This window comes from Chamaea fasciata, unplaced genomic scaffold, assembly GCF_029207755.1.
Source record: "Chamaea fasciata isolate MVZ Bird 193981 ecotype frontalis unplaced genomic scaffold, bChaFas1.0.hap1 SCAF_29, whole genome shotgun sequence".
In the NCBI taxonomy this organism is placed as follows: Eukaryota; Metazoa; Chordata; class Aves; order Passeriformes; family Sylviidae; genus Chamaea; species Chamaea fasciata.
The window spans coordinates 2,668,278-2,681,479 of record NW_027094114.1 but is presented as its reverse complement, the minus strand read 5'-3'; positions in this window follow the sequence as shown (position 1 = coordinate 2,681,479).

Here is a 13,202-nt window from a genome sequence, read left to right as displayed (position 1 = left end):
TTCCTGGGTCCCACTGAGGTCCATCCCCAACACAGGCTCCTCCTGGACTCCTTGGAGGAGAGAACTGGAGGCCAAGAGTGCCCAAAAACCTCTCAGAGACGGAGTGTGGGAAGGAAAACCCAAAGTACCTTAAAAGACATTGAGTATCTCAGAGCATTAATGAGCCCCACTGAGTGTCAGTACAAAGCCTCTCTAGGGACTAATTACAGCAGATAATTGGAGGCCATGACTGCACAAACCTCTCAGAGTGATTCAGTGTCAGAAAGTAGTACTTTAATGACTCTTGAGTAACTTGAGGCATTAATGAGCCCCACTGAGTGTTGTTAGTGACAAAACATCTCAAGGGACTAATTACAGCAGACAATTGGAGGCCGTGATTGCACAAACCCCTCAGAGACTCCCAGGCAAAAGCAAACCCCAAAGTGCTTTGAAAAACCTGCAGTCCCTGGGAGCACTGAGGAGCTTCCCAGGGCCATTCCTGACCAAGGCTCCCCAGGGACTGGTCCCAGCAGATCCCTGGGGCCACTGGGATGTGGGGGGATGCTGAGGGCAGGACAAGGGGGTGACAGTGCCCAGCCTTGCTGGGGCTGTGCCAGGAGGCCCCAGGGCCTCAGGACAAGGTGTCCCCTCCCAGCCCTTGGTGGCACAGACCCTGCTGTGCCCCAGGGCACCAAGACTTGGCTTCTCCTGGGCACTGCCAGCCCTGCCAGGCCCTTGGCCACGTCCAGCACAGCTTGTCCTGCGCTGTCCCACAGCTGCTGCTGTGTCCCTGCAGGCTGCACACTCCCATCTCGCTGCCCCCCTGGCTCTGCCCTGCATTTCCCTTTCTCTTCTCCCTGATATCCTGGGATGGAACGTGTGAGAATGGTTCAAAGCTGTACCAGGGATGGTTTAGACTGCACAGGAGAAAGTCTTTCTTTACTGGGAGAGTGTTCAAACACTGAACAGGCTCCCTGGAGAGGTGGTTGATGCCCCAGGCTTTCACTGTTTCAGAGACATTTGGATAGTGCCCTTAATGACTGCTTGAAGTTTTGGTCAGCCCTGGAGGGGTCGGTCAGTGGGACCAGACCATCATTCTGCTCTGACCTGCAGATCATTCCCAACGGCACTATCCTGGTCCAGCCCATCCCATTCCACGGTCACAGCTGCACATGGATCCCTGCAGCAGCTGTGCTCAGACACTCGTCTGCTCAGCAGCTTCCCCTGGATTCCAGTCTCAGCAGCTGAGGCATTTGGACATCTGAGCCCCGAGGCCACAGCCCCACTGCAGGTGCTGGTGCAGACCAGACACACCCCACAGCCCCAAACCCTTCAGTCCAGTCCCTCCGGTCACTCCGTGGCGGCACCATGGGCAGATGGGCTGTTTGGTGCCGTCCTCCAGCTGCTGCCCTCACAGCCCCAGGCTCTGTGCTCAGGCAGAACAGAGATTTTCTCACACAGGAGGGAGAATTTAAGTTTAATGAGAGCACAGGACAGACTGCTCTGGTTGGGCTCCTCGCCTCACCTTCCCACAAGTCCTGTGCTATCCAAAACTGCTCTTCCCCTCCATCCCATAATGTTTCCTACACACCAGGGCAATCCCCTTAGTCCAAATGGTGACCTGCTCTCAGTGACTTTGGGGTTTCAGACTCTGGGGTTTCAAAGCAGGGCTGATGGCTGTCCCAGGAAAGGAGCTGGGACAAGGTGTCCATCGCTCAGGAGCTGTAATTTGGATTGTCACTTGCCACACTGTTCCTCTGAGCTCTTCTCTGTTCCAGAGATGGGCTCTTAATGAGCTGGTGGCTCTCCTGAGATGGGCCCGGGAGCAGCCCGGGCAGAGAATGAACTGAGTTTGTCCTGCTGCCATTGTTGGTGCCCTGTCTGGGTGTGCAGATGAGTCTCTTCTCTCTTAACCTGACACAACTCAGCAGGAGCTTCAATCTCCTGAGGCAGCCGTGTTTGGAGGCTGCACACACAGGCACTGGTTTTGTGTAACAGATGATACCAGATCCTTGGGATGGCTTTCCAGAAATGCACCATGCTTAGAGGAAAGGCTTTGTTCTTGGCCTGGCAATGGATTTGTTCAGGGCCAGGATCACAGATTTGTTCCCAAGGCTGCAGATGAATGGATTTAGGAATGGGAACAGGACTGTGTTCAGCAGAGCTCCAGTTCTGTTGGTCCTCAAGGAAACATCTTCTGCAGGACACGTGCAGAGAGCAATGCAGCTCCCACGGGCAATGGATAAGGTGACGGGATGGGAAGAACACGTGGTCAAAGCTTTCTTCCTCCCAGAGGCTGCTGGAAGATGCAGAACACAGAAAAGGACGCAGATGTCAAATGCCAGAGTCAAACATAAGGAGCCCAGCACGACACACGGTAAGAAGACAGAGTCTGTTTCCCAAAGCAGGCTGGTGTCAGAGCAGGACAGTTTGAACAAGGGGGAGTTGTCCCAGAGGAAATGGGGGATCTTGAAGCCACAGAAAGACAGCTCAGAGAGGAAGAGCAGCGGTAGCTCAGCAGGACAAAGCCGAAGACCCAAGCAGCAACACCCAGGTGGACACAGAGCTGAGGCTTTGTGATGTCAGCATAGGGCAAAGGGTGGCAGATGGCAACACAGCAGTCAAAGGACATGACAACCTGCCGGACAAACTCTGTGCAGCCCAGGGCAAAATAAAAATAGTTTTGGGCAAAGCAGCTGCTTAGTGAGAGAGTGTTCTGACCAGAACTCAGCATCACAAACCATTTGATGCTTGTGGAGGATGTAAACCAGATTTCCAGGAAGGCCAGGCTGCAGATGAAAACGTCCCTGGGGGTTTGCAGGTGGTGATCCACACACAGGAGGAAAAGGATGGTTTCATTCCCCATCACTGTTGTCAGGTACATGAGCAGGAGGACTTGAGAGAAAAACTGCTGCAGTCTTGAATCATGCTCTGGGAAACCCTCTAGGATGAACTCAGTAACTGCTGTTGCATTTTCTGGTGCAGAATTCCAGCTCTTCGTGCTGAGACAGGAACATGGCAAAAACAAGGGTGATAGTTTCACAGTCTGGACAAACATTTCTATCCTTCCTTCTCTGCTTCTTTCTTTTTCCTTCAGTCTTGCCATACAGCACAGTGATTGCATTTCAAACACTTTGTTGCCCAGTACTTCCTAGGGGAGTAGTTTCTTGGTCAGTAGTTTCCTGGGGACTAGTTTCTTGGGGATTAGTTTCTTGCCCAGTATTATCTTGCCCAGTAGCTTTTTGGGTAGTAGTCGTTCCCTCCCTCCCCCCCTCCCCCCCTCCCAGGGATGCCCAGGCTGCCATTGCCTGAACATTTGTCACAACATTCAGGACCAATTTGGATGTGTTTCATGGGTTCTTGCTAAGACTAATGGAATCTGTCCTGAGCACATGTATTCATATCCCCAAATGTTTCTTCCTTTCCCAGAAATTGCCTTTGTAACCTTCAACATCTGCCCCAAAAACCTACTGGAGTGAAAATCATAGGCTTTTCCTTGACACCTCTATATACCTGTCACATTATATGTGCGTGGTGTTGCCTTAACCCCAGCGGTGGCTATAACGATGGTTGCAAAGGCCACAATTCTCCAAACTATGCCTGTTTGATTTTCCATAACTACAAATCTTTCTATTCTTCAAAAGTTATTGACCTATTCTAACATTTTACACACACACCATTCACTTTCCCGAATAAGCTTCAGTTTTAGTTCATTGTCACCTGGTGTGGCTCTCCAGATCACTTCAGGAGCCTTCTTCACTCGAGTGTGATGAATGCAGGCATTTTGCTCTTAGATCTTGATTGCAGTAAAGGTGGTGAGGAGCACCTGGAATGGTCCCGATTTGTCCAAGCTTTGGTTTAGGAATAGTTTGGGGATTAGTTTGGAGACAAAGGCTACATTGGCGAGTCACTGGAATTACTGTTGTTTGCAAAATTCTGGAAATGATTCTGTCCTTCAAATAGTTATACAGAGTGTCTATTCCCCAGTGTGTTTTCTCATGTTCCTCTTTCACCAACGACCATGGCATGTAATAGGGAATCACAAGTCTTCCTTTCCCTTCATCTGTGATTGGCCGCCCTTCTTGGTTATAACTTCCATTTTCTTGCTCAGTTAGCATCTTGTTCTTTTTTGCTATACCTTGACTTACCTTCAGTAGAAATCTGTCCATCTGGAATTAAGGCTGCCTCAACTGTCTCAATAATCACCTCACCTTTAGCTGCTTCTTTTGCCTTTCTGTCCACCTGCTCATTTCCTTGATGTGCATGATGGCTACTTTTTCAGGTAGCAGGACTGCCCCCAATAGTTTTATTATCTCCTGGGAATGTTTAATACTTTTCCCTGGTGAGTTCAACAGTCCTCTTTCTTTCCAGATGGCTCCATGAGCATGAGCCATCCCAAATGCATACTTTGAGTCTGTATAAATAATAATTTTCTTTCCTTTTGCCTTTTCTAAAGCCCAGGTTAGGGCAATTATTTCAGCCTTCTGTGCAGTGGTGTTGGTTGGTAATGGTCCAGACTCTATTACTTCTCTGCTCGTGGTAACAGCATACCCAGCATGTCTTTTTCCACTGATCACACAGCTGCTTCCATCAGTAAATCAAGTCTCAGGGTCCTCGAGAGGGGTGTCCTTCAGATCTGGGTGACTGGAGTAGGTGGCTTTGATGGTCTCCAGGCAATCATGGATCACTGGTTCTCCCGTATCCCCACTGACAAAGAAAGCTGGGTTCACAAGATTAGTTACCACAATTTCTACATGATCTTGCTCTACCATTATGGCTTGGTATTTCTGGAACCTCTGTGGGGAAAGACAATGTCTGCCTTTTACCTGCAGGACTGCAGACACTGTGTGGGACACTAGTATCTTCTAGATCTGCTAGCATCTTCTAGCATGACTGTGGGACACAGTCATCTTCTGGCCTAGGGTGAACTTGTGTGCTTCCTGAATGTTCATCACCACTGCAGCAGTGGCTCTGAGGCACCCTGGCCATCCCTTGGCTGCTGCATCCAGCTGCTTGGAAAAGTAGGTGACTGCCCTGTGATACAGGCCCAGGTCTTGTGCCAGTATTCCCAAAGCAATCCCCTGCTTTTCATGAGAAAACAAAAAGAATGGTTTACTCACATCTGGAAGTCCCAGGGCTGGAGCTGACATGAGGGCCTTCTTTAGTTGGTTGAAGGCTCATGTTGCTTCTTCCACTTATTGGAGGTCTTTGTTTCCTCGTGTAATCAAGACATACAGGGGGTTGACTAACAGCCCATTATTGTAAATCCACAGTCTACACCAGCCTGTCAGGCCCAAAAAGGTTCTCAGTTCCTTTACTGTCTGGGGTTTTGGGGTCTGGCATGTTGCTTCCTTGCAATCCTGCCCTCGTAGCCCAGGTAGAAAACTGTTTGCTTCGCTGTCTGAGCTTTCTTCTGGGATACTCGATACCCTTGTAGACCCAAAACGTTTAAGAGGCTTCCCATCCAATAAATGCATGTCTCTTGTGTTTGAGCAGCTATCAGGTCTTCAACATACTGTAACAACTGTCCTCCTGGTGTGACTTCTCAGGATTCCAAACCTTTTGCAAGTTGTTCTCCAAATATCTTAACAGAGTTTTTGAATCCTTGGGTTAAAACTGTCCATGTGAGCTGTATTTTGCACCTACTCTTGGGGCTTCCCCATTGAAATGAAAAAATTCTCTGGCTGGCTTCATGGAGAGGAAGGCAAAAGAAAGCATCTTTCAAATCTAAAATAGCAAGTCAAATTAGTTCTGGTGTTAAATGGGTTAACAATGTGTAGGAGTTGGCAACCACTGGGTGTAAATTCGCAGTTATCTTATTAACAGCCTGCAAATCCTGTACTACTAGGTATGATCCATCAGGCTTTTTAACAGGTAAAATACAAGTATTAAAATCAGACCAACACTTTTTTAATAGCCCTATCTGCAAAAAGTTTTCAATTACTGGGCTAATCCCTTCCCAGTCTTCCTTTATTAAAAGGATACTGTTTAACTGGTTGTTTTCCTTCTTTAAGTTTAATTTGCACTGGGGGTGCATTCTTTGCCCTCCCTGGTATGTCAGAAGCCCATACCCCAGGAAATACCTGATCCATTACTTTTCTACTAGTCTCTTCCTCACTTTTAGCTTTGGACTCATTGGCAATTGACATTAAGCTTAGCAATTTCACATGTTGTCAATCCTTAACCTTCAAAATAATCTCTCCAGTTTTGAATATTATCTTTGCTTCTAGTTGCTCCAATAAATCTCTACTCAAAAGTGCTGATGGGGCATTGGGCACGTATAAAAACTTATGAATTCCCCATTGTTTCCCAAGTTTATATTTCAGTGGTCTACAAAAATACGCTCTTTCAGGTTGGCCAGTTGCCTCCTTCACCATACCATAATCATCTGTTATAGGTATTAAAGCTTTATTTACACCGAGTACTTTGCCCCTGTGTCCCCCCCAAAATTTCATTTCCTTTCCTTTGTTCCCTATCTTGATTATAACCAGAGGCTCCCCTAGGAGAAGATCCTCTGGTCCTCCTCAGTCTTCTTTGATGTGAGCAACCACCCCCTCCCCTTTTCGGTCTCCTTTGATCATCACCTTTTCTTCGTTCTGGGCACCGGTTCTTCCAGTTTCCAAATTTCTTACAGAATGCACACTGGTCTTTCCCTAGTCGGGGTGGTCCTTGCCTTGGTGGTCCTTGTCCATATCTCCCTTTTCCTTCTTCCCTTACTATTACTACCAATTTTCTTATTCCTTGTTTGTATCCCTCCTCTTGATTGCTGAAAGCTTTCCACACCTCATCTAGCAAAGTCTCCAAATTCCGCCCCATCCACCCCCAGGTCTTCTGAAGTTTGTGCCCAATATCCCCTGTGGATTGGCCTAAAAATAAATTCACTAATTGTCGTATCCCTTCTTCAAAGTCAAGATCTGAGGACATATAGTGGCAAATTGCATCTTGCAAATGATCTCAGAATTCAGAAGGTGTTTCAGAGGGACCTTGCTTAATTGCATATAAGGCTGACCAGTTTATGGTTTTAGGAATTGTCCTCTCTAATCCTTTCACTATAAGGTCTTGATAACTCACTAATTTTTCCCAATTCCTTTCTTCATTGGCACTCCAATGTGAATCGTGGAGAGGGAAAACATTCTTTAACATCATCCTGTGTTACTCTACAAACATCTTCTGCTAAATCCCCTGCTAATTTCTAAATCAATTGTTTTTCTGTCTCAGTTAAAATATCCAGGCAGACTGGATGTCTTCCCAGTCCTGTCTATGTTGTTTAATCATAAACGTTAACTTTTTAGCAATACCTCTTGGGTCACTATGGTAGTGTTTAGCAGTCTTCTCCCAGATCTCTAAATCCATTGTAGAAAAAGGAATTTTAACTAACGTTTTTCCCTCAGGGCCTATTGCCTCCCATAAGGCTGCTTGTATGGTTTCCCTAGTTTGTTTTCAGGCTGAGATGCTGGAGGACCCTTTGGGAAGGGCTCCTCTTCTTCCCTGTCACTGCTAGGCAATGGTGGATATAGTTTCATTGGTTCGTGTGTTTCAGGAGTAAGTGGGGTAGCAGACAGCTCAACTGGTGTCTTTTCCAAGGAAGATGAAGTGGGGGTTGGAGTTAACAACTGTTCTGAATTTACTTCTTCTCTCAGCCTCCCTTCCTTTCCAAGGGGTGGCCTAACCAAGTCCACCAGCTCTTGCTCCAGAGCCTCAGTTGGATACACCTTGTCAGGGTGTGTGCAGCGCTGGTTGATTGAGTGTGCACTGCAACATTGCTTGGGTTTTCCTCTGCTAGCCTTACTGTCCTGTTCAAGGGCCAATACCAAGGGGTCAGAGGGGGGCCTAATTCCACAATCCCTCTGCCACTCAGGATGGTTCCGGAGGGAGAAAAACATGTTGGCGTTTGTCACTTCCTCCCACTTCTGTTCTCATCTTAAGAATAACATCAGCTGTAACAGGGTGTCATAGTCTGAGGTCCCAGCTGGTGGCCATCTGACACCCTCTTCTAGCCTATAAAGTGGCCACCATTGTGTACAAAACTTAACGAGGGCCTTTTTGTTTTCTGTACCACCATAACCCACCATTTCCTTCCAGTGTGTCAGGATACATCCTAAAGGATGAGTTTTAGGGACCTCTTTGCTCTGATTAGTTCCCATTGTTTCTTTATTATATCCCAACTCTCTTACCTTAATTTGAAAAATCTCAGAGTATAAAAAAGGTTGAGCACACTCAGTCCTAATTGTTTTTGCTGGGTTACGTAAAGTATTTAAAACTCTCTTTTCAAGAACTCAAACAATCTACTACTGACTTTCCTTGCAACCAGTTGCCACTCAAAAGCCCTTAACAAAAACTAGCACTCTACACCAAATCCTAGTATCTCCTTCTTTGCATCTTATCTTTCTTCCACCCAAACTTCACAGTCTCTCACAGTCCTTTCCCAGTTTTTTTTCCTGCACAACCCGCTGCTCAGGTACTAGGTGTGACCTACTGCACACTGACTGTACGTAAACCTAAATAAACCCTTTTGTTTCCTCTGTCTAACCAACAATTAGCCAAGTTCACAAATTCCCACAGAGTCCAGACTACTGCGGTAAAGGGATCCCTTCTATCCATCTAGCCAGGTTAAAATATACACAAATCACCACCTGTAATAATTCCCATATAAAAGGCACCCCTCTTATTGCTCTAACAATCCGCAAACACAACTTTTCTGCCTCAAATTCCAAAAATCACAACTAAGCCACTGCCAAAAGGGACTTTACTCCCTTTTGCCAAACTTACACTGTTCCTTTGTCTTTTCCCAATCTTCTTCAAAAACATCCATGTCCAAAATCCCAGAAACTAAACAATTCTTTCCACAAACTACATTTACTATTTCATTCTCAGCATCTGCTGCTTCCCTGTTATATCACAGCAGCTTTGGAGTGCACCTGGGGCACTCAGGTCTTCATCTGTAGGACACACAGTACCACCTCCTCTTACACTCCTTAAAGCAAAGGAAAACCCAAGCTGGATGCCCGTCTAGTTTCCAATGAAAACTTGTCAGGCTACGTACAAAACAGGGACCTACTCCCTCTCGTCCCCACCACAACAGGTTCTGAAGTCCTACCTCAACCCATTGGGGGTAATTCCCAATCAAAAGCCAAATTATTATTGGTTTGGCTTGAGTATAATTCTCCACAGAACACCCTTTCTGTCCTTCCATCCTCTTGTCTCACCAAGACCCAGTCCCCCATCGCATTCAAAAAATCGTCCAGTTCAAGCTGAAGCCATTGCAAAGGGCCTGCCTAGATGGCCAGACCCTGTCAGCTCAGGGTCGAGCTTCAACTGCCACTTTCAACAGACCAAATCAACAAACACCAACTCAACCAGCTAAAAGCTAAATTGCAGTTTTCTGCAATTATTACTTTTGACACAAGTTGTCAGTATTACCTGAAAAATACACCACAACTCTTAAAGCCATTGCCACTCTCACAAAAGCTGCCGAATTTCACAAAGCCAAAGTCTAAAAAGCATTCACAACTCCACAAATCCTGTGGAAAAACTTACAAAAATACTATGCTGGAAAACTCAACTTATGTCTCTCAAATTCTACAAGGAGGGAACTGTTTAAACTCAAGCACCGAATGTCACAGCAAATGCTGTCCTTGTTGCCTCCCAGGTTTTGGACTGTTTGAACCCAAACACCAGGTGTTACGGCAAATACCATCCACTGTAACCAGAAGTACACACACACCACAATCACAGTGGGGAGGGGTGCCTCTTTATAAAGGAATAAAATATTCACACAGCATGCAGGCCTATGCAGAGCTTTAGGCATTCACCCCACTCGCTTCATTCGTTCCCGGCCGTGTCCGTCACCTGAAGACGGAACTGCAGGTGGGAAGCGGTCGTTTGTATTTGCATCCAGGGTGGGTCTCAACAAGTACTCGCACAGTCACTCTCACAGCCAGGACACACTTAAAATGAAAACACATGATAAAATAAAAACAATAAACAAGGATTTGCCCCAAATTGTTAGTGAATTTGCCCCGAACTGCTAGTAAGCCCTCTACAGCTCAACAAATCCCTCCACAGGAGACTAAATCCCACTGTAGCTTGCAAGCAGACTACATAGGCTTGAGCTTAGTGTGGGACATCTCCCATGACTTACCAACAGCCTCCTGGCCACACGTATGCCTCATAGGCCACTATTTTCAATTTTTAAACAGACTGTTCTGTCCAGAGTTCTGCCAGTCCTTGTCTGTCCCGGGATGAACAGCCAGAGGGCAGAGCCCTCTCTCCAGGAAGATCCCAGGGGAAGCCCCGAGGGGTCCATGACCCGAACTGCTCTCACAGCTGAACAGAACCCAGTCCTGCCACGGTCGCTAATTGGTTTCCATAAAATTGGTAGGATCACAGACAAAGTTAGATCACTATCTAAGTAGTTTAAGTTAGAAAGAGGTATGCTTTATTCGATGTTGGGTTGCGCAGGAGTAGCTTCCCAAAGGTGTGCACACCAATCACAAAGCTCTAGCCCTCTATTTATTTACAAAAGTCTCACATATTCATTCAACTACTCATAATGCCTATACATATGCATAATCCTAGGACTGCCTATCCCTGCTTCATATTAAAATGAGCTGTCCTGGAGTGATGTTGTGATGTTGGTATCCCCAGTCGCCTGTTGGGTTTGTGTTGGATATTGCCCTGTGTGCCTTTAGTGTTGGGTCTGGGAGCAGGGGGAAGGGAGAGAAGGGCAGTTTGTTTTCAGAAACTCTCCTCTGCCGGCTGGCCTTGAGAGTCAGAGTCAAAAACACATGGTGAGGGACGGAGAGTTCTTTTTTTCTTTCGTGCCTTTTTTTTTTTATTAGTAGTTAGTTAGTGTGTAGTGAGCAGAGGGGGAGAAGCTTCGCTTTTTTCCTTCTCCTCCTGTTTTTTTTCCTTTTCGCTTTCCTTTTTTTTCTTTTTCTTCTTTTTCTTTTTTTTTTTTTTTCCTGCCTTCCCTTGGAACTGTTAAAATCTCTCTGGACTGAGGACCCAGGGGAGTGCCGTGGGGGCTCACACCTGGAACCCACCTAGATCCATCCTGCGCAGCAACTTTTCCCACCACCAGAGGGACTGAGACAGAGCAACCACCTCCAGGGGAGAATTCTTTTCTAAATCTCTCATCTCTCCAGAGTGGCACAGAGTTCTTGTCATTGGGTATTGTCCAATTTATTGTGCTGGGGAGTGCTTTGCCTGTTTAATAAACAGGGCTCTTTCCACTTCTCTCTGAGGAGTTTTTTTTTTTTTTTCCCAATCGGTTGGGGGAGGGGAGGGAGGGCCCCTTAGGAGGTTTCCTCCCAAATTTGCCTTCAACTTCTACATGAGCCTAAAGTTTGTTACACCTGCCTGATTCTTCTCTCAAATTGGGTTGGTGGTCTTTGAAATGGGTCAGTGGTCTGAAGGATGAAGTCAGAGACATGTTCTTCACAGTGGCCTTTTTACTTTCATCGTGTTGGCAGGCTACATGACCTCTTGGGCACAGTTCGAGTGATCCTGCTTGGTTCCAATTAGTTTCTGTGTCCAGGTGCAGTCATGGTTTCTTTCACTATTACAATGGTCCATCTATCTTATTTCCTTCTAAAAACAAAACTAAAATGAACAAGTAATATATTACCTATGCTCTAGCTTAAGCATCTAATAGTTATTAACTCTTCCACTTCATCTCTACTCTTCTAACTTAAATCCAAATCACTATAAACTGCTTCTCTCCCTTAGCTAAAATCATAACTCTTTAAAACCCTAACTCAAGGACCCTGCAGTCAATTCCTGAAGCACTTTGTGGGATGATTCTTCTCCCCAAGGGACGTTCCCATGGTGCCAACTCAGAAACTGAAATGCAGAGATAGGCCAGGGAGGAAAGGGAAAACAAAGATGGGCTGTTTGCATGAAAGGGGGCAGGGATGGGTAGAAGAAGAAGAAATTTGGACCAGGAAAGAGGAAAGAAAGCAAAGGTGAAGAAAAGGAAATACCCAGGGAAGTTAGGGGGTGGCTGCCAGGCAGCGCTGGCTCTGAGCAACAACGTCTGCAGTGGCACAGGCAACTCACAGCTCATGGGAACAAACTTTCTGGCTGAATTCAGAGGCCACAACAAACCTGAGTGGTTTTCCTGCTGTCCCCCAGCCCTTCCTGGCCCCAGGGGCTGATGGCATTTGTGCTCACTCAGGTTCATCTCCCCACACCAACACCATGGGGATGCTCACGCCTGCTCTGGGCAGTGCAAACAGGGGCTCCTGAGCCAGAGCTGCCATGTCTGTGCCTGCAAGGATCAAGCACCTCTGTGAGCTGGGGAGAGACCAGGGCTGCAGAGGGGGGATGTTCATGGAGGGTACATGAGGATGCTCTGAGATGCTGCCCTGGGGTGTCCAGCGCAGTAGAGATGGATCAGCCCCTGCTCTGCTGCTCCTTCCCGTCTCCCACAGGGACCTTGCAGAGCCCCAGCCATGCTGTTTGCCCCCAGCCTGCCCACGGCCACCCTGGGGCTGCTCACGGGGCTTTTCTCTGCTGAGCTTTGGCCTGGGCGTGTTCTGGAGAGAGCCTGGGCAAGGAGCCTGGAGCCCCCAGGCCATGCCCTGAGGCGTCAGCGCTGCCCCAGCGGTGCCCATGGCCTGTCCCCGCTGCAGCCCCGGCACTGCGACCCCCAGCCCTGTGCCCGGCCCCGAGAGCACTCAGGCCCTACAGCAACACCAGGGCCAGGAGGGCAGCGGGGCAGGGCCACGGGAGCAGCACTGGCAACACCAAGGGCTGCTGCTCCTGGGCACAGCTGCTGTGCCTGCCCTGATCTGCCCCCAGCTCTGCACACAGACATTGCTGCTGCACCTCCAGAGAAGAGAACAAAAGGGGATTCTCCAGTGAAAACTTTACTGGGAGACCCTTTAGTTTGTTTAAAGCTACTGAGGCCACAGGTCCTCCTTGATACAGTCTATGGGTCGCAGCAAAGGTGGAGAGAAAAGAAACAAGAAAGGGCACAATCAATGACATTGCTTTGTGAACATCATTGAAAACGAAAATGAAGAATAAAAATCCAACAATCAAAAAAAGTGCTATCAAAAATGACTTTTATTACAAGTGATTGGATGAAATTGGCAACCAGTTTAATGTTTCTGAAATCGACCAGTGATCAGTGTCCACACTGCAGCCTTGAGCTCCTGGTTCCTCAGGCTGTAGATGACGGGGTTCAGAGCTGGAGGCACTACCAAGTACAGAACTGA